The sequence below is a fragment of the Cupressus sempervirens genome, chromosome 3 (assembly GCF_028749045.1).
Source record: "Cupressus sempervirens isolate cs-2001-9-10 chromosome 3, ASM2874904v1, whole genome shotgun sequence".
NCBI lineage: Eukaryota > Viridiplantae > Streptophyta > Pinopsida > Cupressales > Cupressaceae > Cupressus > Cupressus sempervirens.
This window is the reverse complement of record NC_143120.1, coordinates 563,780,668-563,796,354: the sequence shown is the minus strand read 5'-3', so window position 1 is coordinate 563,796,354 and position 15,687 is coordinate 563,780,668. Positions and strand designations below refer to the sequence as shown.

The window sequence follows — 15,687 nt, the reverse complement described above, 5'->3', positions numbered from 1 at the left end:
TTTCTCTCAAACTTTGAACATAGTAAACATCGTCAATTTTATGCTTACCACCAATACACACAATTCCCTTACCACAAATAGGTGCAACTTCCACACTAGCAAACTTAATTGATCCACTACTTAAATTCAAGGAACTTTCCTCTACCTCTTGTCTTATTATTTGAGTGCCCATAATCAATTATCTAGGGTTTTGGTTCCTTTTTTGCACATAGGGAAGTCTTTGCAACTATTATTTTCTTATTATTTTTAGCAAAATTCTAACTTACATGCTTGTCACTACCATTGTCCTTAATTGCCAAAAATATAACTTCACTTGAATCATTACCATCTTTATATTTTGATGAATGTGTCTCTACTAAACAAAGACTTTTATTACCCTTATCTATGATGTCTATCTACCTAAACATTTTTGTCATTCCTTCTACAAAGTTAACAATTGGATCATCATCATCATGCTTCTTATAAAAAACAAATCTGGAAAGGGCATCTAGTTGCATAATGACCTACCCTTCCACAATTAAAAAATTTGAAGGGTAGTTATCATTACATTTTATTGATCCTTTTTTAATCTTCTCATGTAGTTTTCTTCTTCAACATTCAAATCAATTCTTGCCTCAAGGACATCTTCAATCATCTTTGTAGCTTTAAACACATTGCCCTTCTTTGAGTTTTGATTGTCTACAAATTTTGCGATTTCACGAGCAAAGATTGATCCATAAAGTTGATCTGGTGTGTATATATCCATGTTATAACCTTCTTTAATGACATGCATGTCTTCTCACACTTTCCTCAAAACTCCATGTATATACCTTTGATTGCAATCACAACTTCATTTAAAAAATCAACGTAGGTAAGTTTCAATATTTTTATCATCTATCATCCTTAGGTTTTCAAACTTATTCTTTTTACTTTTTAACTTGACTTGTTTGGTCCTTTATCTTCTCCATATAGACTACTCAACTTTTCCCAAATCTCTTTTACAATTGTGCAGTTTATGATCACAACAATTATGAATTACTCAAGTGACCCATGTTAACATTTCTAGCCATGATATCATTTTCGTGTCTTTTGATCTCATATAGGAAAGAGGGAGCACTAGCTAGAAAATGTATCATTTCGTCATACTATAGAAAACTCCAAAGGGCATATAACCCAAATATATATTTTCATCCTCGCTTTCCAATATGTATGATTTGATTAATCAAACTTCATAAATTTATGACCACTTTCATTTATAGTTTTTGATCTTCCTCAAGTAGTTAAGATTCTTTAGGGGACTCGGCTCTGATACTAATTGTTTAACACACAACAAGACTAAGAGTGGCGGTGAAGCATCTCGAACAAAACTTGAAGCTTTTATATCACTAACACTTATCTCTTTTATTTGACCAACTAATCATCATTGAAAGATATTACAATGAACGCATAAACAAATGAATACTAAATTTTTACATGAAATCCCTAATAAGGGAAAAATACTAGTGAGAATCAAAATCATAATATAACTAACTTGACCACAATATTTTAGGCCAAAGGAAAAGGAACTCGCTGCTTCTAAAAAGAACTCATTGACAGAGGGGCACTATCTTAGAGAAACAAAAAGAACATGAAAACCATTGAGGATTACTTCCTTTAATATAAGATACATAATTAGTGAAGGCACCAAAATAACTCATTGTCTTCAACTAGGTATAGGGAAATGATGAATTGGAAAGATGTAGAATCTTCTAATCACATCAAACACTTTTGCCATATACTTTGTCAACTTTTAAAAGATGTGATTAATTTGTACCTCTATGTACTATTTTTACATCATACTAACTTCACATTCAATCCATACTCATCCACACTCAAACATTTTCTTGTCTTTATATATATCAACTTGATCATCATACACTTTAACTAGGTTGGTCATAGTATAAATAATCAATATTTATACAAGGTCTGCCACCTAAGTACTTTCACTCAATGTGGTCTACCCTAGGAGATGAAGGGGACCCAAATACATCATAACACCCCTTCCTAAATTGAATTAATTGAAGTGCAAGAAACCCAACATCATTCATTAGCAACATCAAATGTAACGTGAAGCAAAGCATTAAACACATTAATCAATCACCCTTAAAACATTTTTTTGATGTTCATATCTTATTATGGATCTATATCAATTTTTTAACTCTTACTCAAAAACTTATATAGACTAGGTGGTCATTAATCAAATTAGTATAATCCACAGAGTTGACTAAAGATCAAAACAAGCAATGACATTGAACACAAAAAACATATATTTACTTGTAGTACAAACCAAAATAAGGTATCTAAATCAAAATGCTACACAAATGGTAGGAACATGTATAACAAATCACAAAACATTCTCTAAACTAGTTTGAACTGGTCTTAACAACTAAACTCCCTGTTAGCAAACAACCAAACATAACTGCAACCTATGCACTTTAGTTGACCTAAAAACAAGGCGTTGTAATATTCACAAATCATACTCATCAACTCTACAACCACAAGCCACAAATTTCCTATGCAGAGTAATCCAAAGCATTCCCCCATGAGGATTTCAAATACTCTTTCTTGCATATTTGAACTTCCCATATTGTCACCTTTTGGATATACTGAATACCAGCTAGATAACACTTCTAGACATCAAAGCAACCTCAAAATACACAATACCCCACCTCTACCAACTTCCATACATTAGGCAACACATCACCTCTTTAGGTTGACATGAATACAAATAGTTAGTTGACATCAAGCAACATTGAACACCCATTGTTGACAAGGTCTCACAAAACAACAATCTTATTTATAGAATGATAAGGCAATGCCAATTGAAGGATTTTAAACCTTTATAATATTTCATAGGATTGACTCAAGGCATTCTTAATCTTGGCCAGTATTTCAAATTGAGTGTGACACTCAAAAGGGCATTTTGCATGTTATATTGTGTTGATCAAAATGACCCCTCAAGTGGATATTATGTGTTGCTAGATATATTTAATCTTTAAGTAGTTTCAACCCTAACTTTTATAAATGAGCTTGAAATATACTACAAATCTCAAACAACTATTGTATATTTGAAATCTTCATCTAAAATTTGAAATATACTATAATAAAGATTAGACAAAAGAATATATTTACGAATATAACTATATTTTATAATAAAACTTTAAATATCAAAACATCATTAAAAGAATTTCAAAACAAAACAATATATACAATATAATATTTCTATATTTATTAATAAATCTTCAAACTAATAAATACACTCTACATTTTTTCATAACTAATTATATTTGTGAAACCTAGAAATGTACTGTGCACAATAATAGGAGAAATATGCATAGCATTAGCTCATAGTATTAGAGCCTCCCAATAAAAGTTATTGCTTTAAGAGGTGTCTAGAAAATTGGAACTTTAAATGTTGGATCTCTATAAAGCCTCTATTTAATCACAATATAATATGATAGTGGTTGTTATGACAAAATGTCATAACACTAATTGTATGGTACACAACATCACTTTAGGAACAACTTAAATGTGGATATTTTGAATGAGTTGTTTAAAAAGGTAGTAAAAATAAGGAAGTAAATGTGGGTCAAAATTTGATTCAAAATAACATAGTATTACTTAGTCTAAAAAAAAGTCCTACTCATCACCCTTGGGCCACCAAATCTCGCACTTCACAGTTGGTGAGGCAGTAAACCTTGACAATTAGGACACAATAGAACAATTTTGTAAGGGCCCGTTTGGTTACAAGCATAGGAATAGGAAATTAGAATAGAAAATGGCAATCCCATTCTTGTTTGTTTACTTGAATTTTTTCTTGATGTGACATGTAATTTTCCTTTTACCTTTGTTCATAGATACACAATTCAAAACTAAAACTCTCCCCTGATATTGAATTTTTGAATAATCAAGATATTTCAATGAAGATCGAAGAAAGAGTTGTGGCAACAACAAAGCATATTGTAAGATCTCTTTGCACCTTCGAAAATGAGGATAAAAATATGGACATACTATTAGCAATTTGTTCAACACTCCCCTCGGGACTTGTGACAAGGGCTTAATTGCCTCATGTGTACTATAAGTTGAGTGGTTGTATCAGGCATTGAAAAATCTGTCTTTTGGTGCAACAACAACCCCACTCTAACAAGTGGTATCAGAGCTTGGTCACATGTTCAAATCCTCAGACCCTCAAGTAATGTTAAGGGGGATATTGTTAGAAATTTGTTCAATGCTCCCCTCAAGATTTGTGACAAGTGCTTAACTGCCTCCTATGTACTATAAGTTAAATGGTTGTATTGAGCATCGATAGATCGATCTTTTGGTGCAATGACAACCCCACTCTAACACATCAATTTTTGCATTTTAACAAATTGATCCATTACCTATCCCTTCAATTCTCTACAACCATAGGCATTCAATCCTTCCAAGGAATTCAACTGTATGAAATTAGGAGGAAGTTTTTGAAGTTCAATGCAACTTGCTATACTCAAATATTTCAGCTTAAATAGCTTTCCAAAGCCATCAGGTAGAGCGGACAATTTAGAACACTTGTCCAGGAGCAACAATGTCAAGTGTGTATGTTGTCCAAACCCTTGTGGAAGTCTCCATAAGCTGGAAAAATCGCCTAAATCCAATGTTTCCACTAACATAGGAAATGCAGGCACACATGGTTAGTTATGTCCGATTTCAACTGAGTTGTGCACCGTTGGTACCTACGAGAACACCAGGGGAGGTTTAGTACTTGAAGATTTCAAGACAACGATGACATATTCCTATTCTCCATTCAAATAACAAATATTTTTGGGAATGGACTTATGCTCATTTTGGGCTAAAATGGGAATACGTATTCCTATTCCCCATTCCCATTCCATGCACCAAATGAAGAATTAAAAAATATATTCTAATTCTCAATGACCATTTCGGTCATATTCCAACAACCAAACAGGCCTTGGCCACGGGAATATAGTTGGAATAGGCATCTATCTATTCTTAAAATCACTGAATTCTCTGTTTGGGTGCAACAACTAGGAAGTGGGACAATGCATACAATAGGAATATGTATTCCATTTATGCCCTAAAAAATGAGTATCTCAATTCTAACTAAATAGGTGGAATTGGAATAGTTATTCCTATTCCACTTTTTTACTTTGTTAAGAAACAATTTTTTTTGGGTCCGTAGAAATTGTGCCGCTCATTTTCCTGACACTTGATGAACATCACGTGGGTTATCATTTGTATTGTTGTTGGAGCTTTACTTTGGGGTTGAATTTGCCATTACAAGTCTTTGAGGTTTTTTCTTCTTGTTTGATACAAGAGATTATTGTTTTTAAGCCCTAACGATATATTTGAAGTGAATGTTGTGAGGGTTTGTTGCTTTTCCAATTTGCATGGATTGGTGGGAAGTTGTAGGAAGTATCAATAAGTCTTCTTTGGTTGTGGACTGCATGCTAAGACTATTCAAGGTTAAGTGTTGTTGTTGGATATTCCATATTAATGTATGTAATTGATGTTGTTGATTTAAGAGTGCATCTATAATTAAAAGGTCAATAAATTATAGATATTGCTCATGTAACTTTTATTTATTGATACAAATTAGGAAAGTCAGTTGTTTCCATCTATGTGTACGAAGAGATTAAGTTTGTAATTCTCAATTACTATATTTACTCTTAAATTCAAGCTTTCATGATTTTTTCAAGCTAGTTGTTTAGTAGTTGTTTTACAAGTGGATGGTGCAAGTTCAACATGAAATAAACATATTGCCCATCAAAATTGTATGAATCAAACAATACATATTCTCATTTTGTATTCAAAGATTAACAAATCCAAAATACGTATTCCTAGTATTCCTATTCGTAGAATGATACGACAAACCAGATATGAAGAAGATTGACGGTGGGTTTGTTGACATTCTACAGTACACTAGGAGCTTTCCACTTTGCATGCTGTACCCAACTTCAAGTTCCATCTTTACTGTATTCGTAGAAGTGCTTTCGAGTGGAAATGTAGTTCTCTTCGTTACTGATTCGCATATTCATTTTCTATTAATTCAGCACTGCGAGTTGATTAGGGTTTGTCGAATGGTTTCCAACTTTAAGTAATGCACTTTTGTTGTTCGTACCCCACTTGAGTTGGGATGGAAAGTCTCAAGTGCCAGCCCAGGCTTACACAAGTAAATAAGGATTACACTTAATTGCAGAAGGGATGGGTTGAGCTGCTAAAGTTAGTTAGAGCTCAATGAAAGCCGCTTCTGTTCGCTGAACGTGTAAAATACCACCGGTGTTTTAGCAAGTTGATACCACGCTCAGGGTTTCTTGCTATTGTCATCGTTGGTAACCCTAAATTTATAATTTTTTCATTGCCCGTGAACGATAACTAGGCATCACCAGGAATCAAGTCCATGCTTTTCAAATTCTAAATATTTACTCCAATTGCCGAACTCGGCCTGATTGTTATAATGAAATAAATGTTTCCACCATAACAAACCAATATGTTCAGTATGAGACGAATAATTTTGCTAAGTTCGCTGCACCGCCTTCCACGCCAAGTTTTTCATCGATGGAACAAACCGCTAAATTCTTTTCTCATGGAGGCCTCCTTTTTTTGAAAGAAAGAAATAAGATTTGTAATTTAGCTTATAGCAATCGAGGAAATAGGTTAGTGAATGTCGAAATGCTCTCAGACTTACCATTAGCGATGTCATTGTGGCAAACATACACTGAATTACACTGCATTTTCTACACTCCGATTACAATCAGAAAATGGCATTGCCATCCACTACTCATCTCAGTCGCACAGCACATCTTCTGCTTACTACCCACAATCCCACTGGGGACTCCTCTCTATATCTTCAATTATTGCAGATCTGCATTCTCAACAATGCGCTCTCACAAGGGAAAAAGTTTCATTCTTTCATCATTCAAAAGCGATTTGCATTTGCTACACGCACAGCTTTTCAGAATAAGCTTATTAGCATGTATGCTAAGTGCGGAAGTATGGTGGAAGCTCGGAAAGTGTTTGATCACATGAAAGAACGAGACTGTGTCTCATGGAATACGATTATTGCAGCATACCGAAGACATGGTTGTCCTCAAGAGGCAGTCACAATGTTTCAACAAATGCAACGAACAGCTTTCCAACCGGACAAATTCACATTTTCCAGCGTACTCCCAGCCTGTGCCAAAATGGAAGCTTTGGAACAGGGCATTGCCATCCATCAAGGCATAAAGGATAGAGGAATTATGACAGATGTAGTAGTTGCAAGCGCTCTGATAGACATGTATGCGAAATGTGGAAGCATGCACAAGGCACGTGAACTATTTGACGGAATGCCTCAAAAAGATGTCGTCTCATGGAATGCAATGATTGTAGGATATGCTCAGAATGGGCACGTTCAAAAGGCTTTAGAAACTTTCAGACATATGCTATTAGCAGGGGTAAGGCCAGACACCGTAGCTTTTGCCAGTGTCCTCCCAGCCTGTGCCAAAATGGGAGATCTGTTACAAGGTCTGGACATCCATCAAAGAATAATGGAGGGGGGGTTTTTTTCGAATGTTGTAGTTGCTACTGCCCTGGTAGACATGTATGCAAAATGTCAGAGTATAGTTAAGGCACGTAAACTGTTTGACAAAATGCCTCAAAGAAATGTAGTCTCATGGAATGCCATGGTTGCAGGATATGCACAAAGTGGGTTTAGTGAAAAGGCACTTGAAACTTTTAAGCAAATGCAACTGGTGGGTATAAAGCCAGACGCCTCGACCTTTGCCAGCATGCTTCCTGCCTGTGCTCAAATGGGAGCCTTGAGACAAGGTACAGCCATCCATCAAACCGTAATTGATAGCGGACTTTTTTCAGATATTATAGTTGGGAATGCTTTAGTAGATATGTATGCAAAATGTGGAAGCATAGACAAAGCACGCGAACTTTTTGATAGAATGCCTCGAAGAAATGTCATATCATGGAATGGAATGATTGTAGGATATGTACAACATGGGCTTGTTGAAAAGGCTTTAGAAGCTTTCAAGCAAATGCAATTTTCAGGTGTAAAGCCAAATTCCACAACCTTTGCAAGCATCCTCCCAGCATGTGCCAAAATGGGAGCTCTGGAACAAGGTATGGACATCCATCAATGCATAACAGAAGAGGGATTTTGTTCAGATGTTGTAGTTGCAACCGCCATTGTAGACATGTATGCAAAATGTGGAATTTTAGACAAGGCACGGGAACTATTTGATGCAATGCCTCAAAGAAATGTGGTCTCATGGAATGCCATGATGGCAGGATACACACAAAATGGGTTTGTGGAAAAGGTTTGTAAAGCATTTAAGCAAATGCAAATAGCAGGTGTCAAGCCAGACTCATCGACCTTTGCCAGCATCCTCTCGGCCTGTGCTCAAATGGGAGCTTTGGAACAGGGTACAGCCATCCATCAAAATATTATTGAAAGTGGATTGTTTTCAGATATTATAGTTGTAAATGCCCTAGTAGATATGTATGCAAAATGTGGAAGCATAGACAAGGCATGTGAACTGTTTGACAGAATGCCTCAAAGAGATGTCATCTCTTGGACTGTAATGATTGTAGGGTATGTACAAAATGGGCTTGTTGAAAAGGCTTTAGAAATTTTCAAGCAAATGCAATTGGCAGGTGTAAAGCCAGACCCCACAACCTTTGCCAGCATCCTCCCTGCTTGTGCCAAAATGGGAGCTTTGGAACAGGGTATGGATATCCATCAGAGCATTATGGAAGGGGGATTTTGCTCAGATGTTGTAGTTTCAACTGCTCTAATAGACATGTATGCAAAATGTGGAAGCATAGACAAGGCATGCGAACTGTTTTATAAAATGCCTCAAAGAAAGGTGGTCTCGTGGAATGCCATGATTGCAGGATATGCACAAAATGGATTATCTAAGGATGCTCTTAGAATTTTTGAATTAATGCAGCACTCTGGAACATATCCTGACATTGTGAGCTTTTCTTGTGTTTTGTTTGCATGCAGCCATGCGGGTTTAGTAGATGAGGGCTGTACTTACTTCAATTGCATGATTAATCCTTATTGCATCACACCCACAGTTGACCATTATGTGTGCATGGTTGATCTTCTTGCCCGTGCTGGCTATCTTGAGCACACCTTAAACTTCATCATTAAAATGTCAGTTAAACCTGGGTTGGTTGTCTGGACGTGTTTCCTTGCTGCCTGCAGATTGCATATGAATATAGGGTTAGGAGTATTTACAGCAAACCTTCTTTTTGATTTGGATTCTAGAAGTGCTGCAACTTATGTCCTCCTGTCAAACATCTATGCAGAAGTGGGCAGGTGGGGTGAGGTTCAAATGTTAAGGGGATTGATGAAAGATGGAGGACTTAAGAAGATCCCCGGATGTAGTTGGATTGAAAGCCATAAAATGGTACATGTTTTTGCCGTGGGAGATAGATCGCACCCACAAACACAGCAAATCTATGCAAAGTTGGAGCAGTTAGATTGGGAGATGAAAAAAGCAGGGTATTTTCTAGATTCAAGGCATTCACTGAATGATGTGGAAAAGGAGGAGAAAGAATTATTTGTCTGCCACCATAGTGAAAAGTTGGCAATTGCTTTTGGTTTGTTAAACACGCCCCTTGGAACAACGATTAGAGTTGTTAAGAACCTTCGAGTATGTGTGGATTGTCACACTGCAACAAAATTTATATCCAAGATTGTTGCTAGAGAAATTGTTGTAAGAGACGCAAATCGTTTCCATCATTTTAAACAGGGACAATGTTCTTGTGGAGATTATTGGTGATGCCAAAAGAAGCAACCTGCAAAAAAGGTTTGCATTATAATAATTTGCATGGTATTAGATCTGCAGTGATAATGAAGAGACCTGGTTTTATTTTCGGATTTTTGAAATTCTGTTTTGTTTTTTATTTGACAATCTCATTCATGCTGTCGACTTCATAAACTGAGATGCATAGGGTGGAAGGATGATCACTGCTTATATTGCTGAATTATCTGTCAAAGACCAGTTTATTTTGAAAGGAAACCTATATACATGTATGTAAATGAAAAGCCGGAGGAGGTAGAGAAAAAGAGGAAAAAGGTAAAGAACACTAAAGTAAATAGAAAGATGCTTGAGCTGAATTTCGTGTCCGTTGCTATTTTGAATGCTCTCTGATTACTTGTATTAGCTTTTTGCCAGTGTCACGTTGGTGAATTGAGATTAACCTTCGCACTCTAGATTAAATATGTAATTTAGCCGATAGGCTTTCTCCCTAGGAGACTTTCGTCGGAATTTGCGGAGTTTCCGACGTTGTCGGATGCCGTGAAAAAAGCAGATTACACCGTGAAAAGAAGCGTTCCGGCTGCGTGCATCGAAACTGTTTTCATCGATTATCCCAGAAAAAGAACGGCAGAAAAGTTTGCATTGTCGGCTGCTCCAAAACAGGAAAACGACGTGGAAATGGGGATGACGATGCACGTGTAGTTGTCCAACAGATGGATGTGAGGTCATTAAAACCTTGGCGCAGTCACGGGTGTTTGAACTCAATCAACCAAACTTTTTCAAAGACCACTGAAATACTGATAAGCCATGCGCTCGCCTAAAAATGTGCTTGGGCACATATTCCCCCTATCATGGAATTTCCAAAACTTTGGATAAAAATCCTTTTTTCACTGTTAACCCCAGTCCAATCCTTTTCCAGCGCAAAACAAGACAAGTCACAAAATGAAAATAAAAGGATAAAAATTCCCACTTCGATAGATTTGCGCTCAAGCAAAAGGTTTTTTTTAAAATACGGATGTTTTGATCCATTGAAGTTTAAGGAAAATATAATTAATTATTAAAAAAAAGCTTTAAAAGAGGAAAAAACAATGAAATTTGGAAAAGGTAAAAATGTAGAACACCTTAAAATATTTTGAAATTTCTAAAAAGAAAATTGAAAATAAAACAAAATGATGGGACGATAGACTTCAATTTTTCTTAGTACATCATACATGAAAATAAAAATAAAAATAAAATGAGTTGGACTCAGTGTTGTTAGAATGTGAAAAAAAATTAATGCTATGGTAAGTACAAAACTGGGCAAAAGTAATTCAAAAAAATATATTATTTTAGTGATAATAATATTGAAATATGAATTATTTTTATCTTTTTAAATTAAAAATATATATTGTCTTATTTTAAAAATTATATGCTATATTTTATTTTTTTTAATTCTTTTTTAATGTTTGGGAGTAGTAGAGATAGAATGCCAAAATTTTGTAATGCTATAGTAGTTTAAATTAAGCCCAAACAATAGCTTTGAGTAAGCTTATGAAGATTTTTTTTTGCCAAGAGCCAAAATTTTAAATAATTTTTATATAAATGAATATTTTAAATTAAATAATCAAGAGAACAAAAAAGGTACAACATCAAAAGAAGGGGGGGAGGCGAGCCTCAACCACTAAGTTCAAAGTTCAACTATCAGCCATAATCAACCAACTAACACATTAAGTAGTAGTTCTAACGAGATTACAAAAAGAGGAGACAGATAAGCTATTCAAGAACATCATCATGATCATCGAACCAAGCTGTCCATCCTAGCTCTCCTTCCATCCATACGACTTTCTTCCGCTCGAGAAGTTGAGCAAAGAAGTCAAGTCTATCAGAAAAGGGGCCTCTGTTCTCACGTATTTCCTTGAGCAACTCCTTGAGAGCTTTTCCAAAAGCAGTTTGGTTATCAAGAATGCTGACCAGTTCTAGCCCATGCTTCATCTCATAAATGAACATTGTAATGAGCCCATCATGGAGGAATCTTTTTAGCTTGTCCATCTCGAGCTTCATAATGCAACAAATCTGCGAGACAATCTTAAAACATATGAGTTTCAAATGAAACAAACTAAGGGATCTACCAACATCTTGAAATTTGTCCTCATTTCTACATTTCCAAATAAACCAAAGAATGTGAGAGGATAGAATGTTCCGGAAAAAATTAGCATCCTTTTTAAGACCAAATAAGTTGCCAAGAATGGTATTTAAAATAGGAACATGATCAGTTATAGAAATTCCAAAAAACTTCCATATAATCCTAGCAAATTGACAAGTAAAAAATATATGCCTTAAATTTTCAGGAACCTCGCAAATAGAACAAAGTTTAGTATCACCAACATGATTTTTAACAGGAAGTCTATCAAGAAGAAGCTGCCATTTAAAATGTAAGATTTTGGGCGGAATATGCAATTCCCAAAATCTGTCAAGAATTTTTTGCCATTCAAGAGAGTTCAAGTTCATATACCAAGTGGTATTAAGGTGAGAAATAACAGAGTTGTCTTTATTGAGAACCTTATATATATCTTTAGTTTTAATTTTATGTAGGAGAGATCCATCATCCCAACGAAAATTCAAAAATCTATAAGAGTCCACATCACACCTACAAGGAAGATTAAGAGTGTGGCAGGCATTGGCAACCATATTATATGTACGTTTATGGGAGATAGGAAGATTGAACTTGATTCTAATATCCTGCCAACTAACAAGGTTATCATTCTCCAAAATGTCAATAAAGCTTTGGATACCAAGGTTGTTCCAAAATTTTGTAGAACAACCTTGAGTCATGGTAAGAGGCTTACCATTATGATGCAGATTCCACCATATAGAACGCTCATCGTGAATAGAGTTATTGCTAGCAAAGTTGGAATTATAGATGAAACCCCTCACAAGCTCCCAAGCTTTCCAGATAGACTTGAAAACCAGGGAACCTTGGATAGAGACAGGGAAGGACCCAACAACCAGATCAATAAAAGGAAGATTTTTCCAATGTTTGGCCTGCTTAGGATAACCAGATTGAATGTTGTTTCTAAGAAGAATCTCCCAGGGTTCCTGACCATCAAGAGCCTAAAAAATCCACTTAGCAACAAGGGAAATTCCTTGGATCCTAAGGTCAATTAGGCCTAAGCCACCAAAGTTCTTGGCAACATGACACCAACTCCATTTAACAATGTGTTTCTTCCTGTGACCTTTGCCATCAGACCATAAGAATCTCCTAATGGCTTTCTAAATCTCAAACAATTGGTAGTTACTAAACATCCAGACAGAGGAGTAGTATATACTATAGGATGACAAGATTTTCTGACACACTTGCACTCTACTAGCAAGCGACAACACCCTGTTATCCCACTTGTAGAGCTTCTTAACAATTTTATCCTTAATCGAAATCCACATGTCTTTGAGAGACAGGGAGATGGGAAAAGGAACCCCCAAATATCTGACAATCTTATTAGGTCCACCCCATGAGTATCCAAACTGGAGAAACTAATCAAGAGGCTCCTCTTTCCAACCAAGCATAACAGATTTGGATTTGGAAATGCAAGCTCCAGAAATGGTCTCAAATAGGTCAAGTTTAAGATTAAGATGCTGAATATTACTACAAGATAGTTCAAGGAAGAGCGAAGTATCATTCGCAAATTGGATATTAAGAAGCTCAGAATTATCGGGAAGAGAAATCCCATTAACTTTGGGAGAAATAGTGTTATCTCTGAGGATATAGTACAAGGCATCAGAAGTGATGACAAAAAGAGCAGGAGCAAGGGGACATCCCTATCGAATGGACCAGGATAGAGGTATAGGATTAGAAAGAAAACCATTGATTTCAATTCGAGAAGATGAATCCTTAAGCAAGACTTGAATATATCGAACAAATTCATCAGGGAATCCAAATGCCTGAAGAATAGAGAAGATAAATTCCCATTCAACGCGGTCATAGGCTTTCTCAAAATCTAAAAGAAACATAGCAGAGTTTTGATGCGAAGTCTTAGCCCAATCCATTGACTCCCAACTGGTGACAAGGTTCTCTAAAATATACCGACCCTTAATAAATCCTGTCTGAGTGGGACATATGAAATTAGGAAGAACATTAACAAGTCGAGAAGCTAAGGCTTTGGCCATAATTTTATATGAAACATTAAGCAAAGTAATTGGCCACCAATTCTTGATAAGGGACTTATCTCCATCCTTAGGGATAAGTTTGATAATCCCCATATTGATAGAATGTCCAAGCGTGCCACGATCATAGGCTTTTGAATATAGGTCAAATAAGTCCTTGGCAATCCAATCAATATTGGATTTGTAAAATTCAGCAGAGAGACCATCAGGCCCAGGTGCTTTATCTTTTTTGAGAGCAGATATAGCATCAGAGATCTCCTGAACTGAGATCCTAGCCCTAAGGATGGAGGCAACATCCTTAGTAATTTTCTTGGGAATAAGCTTTTGACATCTACTTCTGAGGTCTTTGGCATTGTTGCTGTCCTCAGAATTGAATAAGGCTTTGTAGAACTTCTCAAAAGCAGCAGTAATGTCATTAATATCACTGAGCTCCTGATTATCAACCACAATTCTATCAATTTTCTCCTTAGTTTTCTTTTGTTTAAGGTATTTAAAGAAGAATTTAGAACCCTTATCCCCATATTTCAACCATTGCTGACAGCTTCTAACAAAGGCTCCAATGGTTTTAATAAGTTGATGTTTCCTTAGCGTATCTCTGGCAGCCAAGACAAGTTCAGCATGAGGAATGGAAGTGGGATTAGCTTGCACATCCAATTCAGCAAGGTGAAGGCATTGCCTTCCTTTGGCCAAGGGTTTGGAAAATTTTCCTCCACGAGGAGACATTTCTATTCCACCTATCAACTTGAGAGGAGAAATTATTAGCAAGATTAAACAACCTAACCATCTTAACAACAACACAAGAGTCCTAGTCATTAAGCAATGAAGTATTAAGGATAAATTTTTCATTATGATGAATGCAAGGAGCAAGAGCATTTCTAATGTTAATGAAAGCACTTATAGGGAGATGATCTGAAAGAGTAGAGGAAGAGGCAAAAATAGGGGAATGCTGTTGGTTAGGAGAGAATGAAAAAAAGTCAGAGTTCACATAGAATCAAGCCTGGAGTAAATCCTCTTAGACCCCTGTTGAAAATTACACCATGTGTATCAAAGGCCAGAGGTATCCCTTTTACGCCCTTCCATAGGATCAAACAAATTAAATTTATGTTTACAACGATCCCAACGCAACTTCCAAGTTAAGGATAGGATCACTTTATGGAATTGGTCGTATAATTTTCTTGACATTCCTTGGATCCTTGCCGAAGACTTTAACATGGTCGAGGATCAAGATGATAAATGAATATTTGATATTATGATTGTTCATAATAAGAATTGATAATTAGAATATTAAAAAAATTATAGTTAAATTTAGTTTTTGTTTAATGATTAAATAATTTAATCATATTTGTATGAGGGAAATAATTATTTGAATGCTCTATCTAATATGGAAAAGATTGCTATTAGAGAATACTAATTAGAATAAATTATTATAAAGATTTTAATCAAATTGTAATGTGTGTAAACTTAAAGTTCTTTTAAATGTAAGATCACTTAAAGTGAATATTATGAAGAGTTAATGTCAACTTCATAGAGTCAACTTCATTATGTAGGAAGTATATTTGGAAATATAGTAGAATCACAATCTTATGACATTAATCATTTAAATGAAAATAATCCATTTATTCCATATTTTTCTTCTTTGTATCTCTTACTAATAATTTTTTTGTTAATAATTTTGGGAAATTATTTTTTTAAGGCTAGGTTTAACACTAATATTTCTTATCTACTATAGGTGAAGTTAATTGTACTAGATTGCATATTAATTATATGGGTATTT

The 15,687-nt window shown here is 35.4% G+C and overlaps 1 pseudogene across 1 annotated transcript; it reads left to right on the top strand.

Annotated features, from left to right (window-relative positions):
• The first annotated feature begins 5,930 nt into the window (after positions 1 to 5,930).
• Positions 5,931 to 9,904, top strand: LOC149567671 (pentatricopeptide repeat-containing protein At3g12770 pseudogene; annotated as a pseudogene). The gene has a single exon (XR_016362464.1). The product of XR_016362464.1 is annotated as a pentatricopeptide repeat-containing protein At3g12770 pseudogene (transcript).
• Positions 9,905 to 15,687: the final 5,783 nt, after the last annotated feature.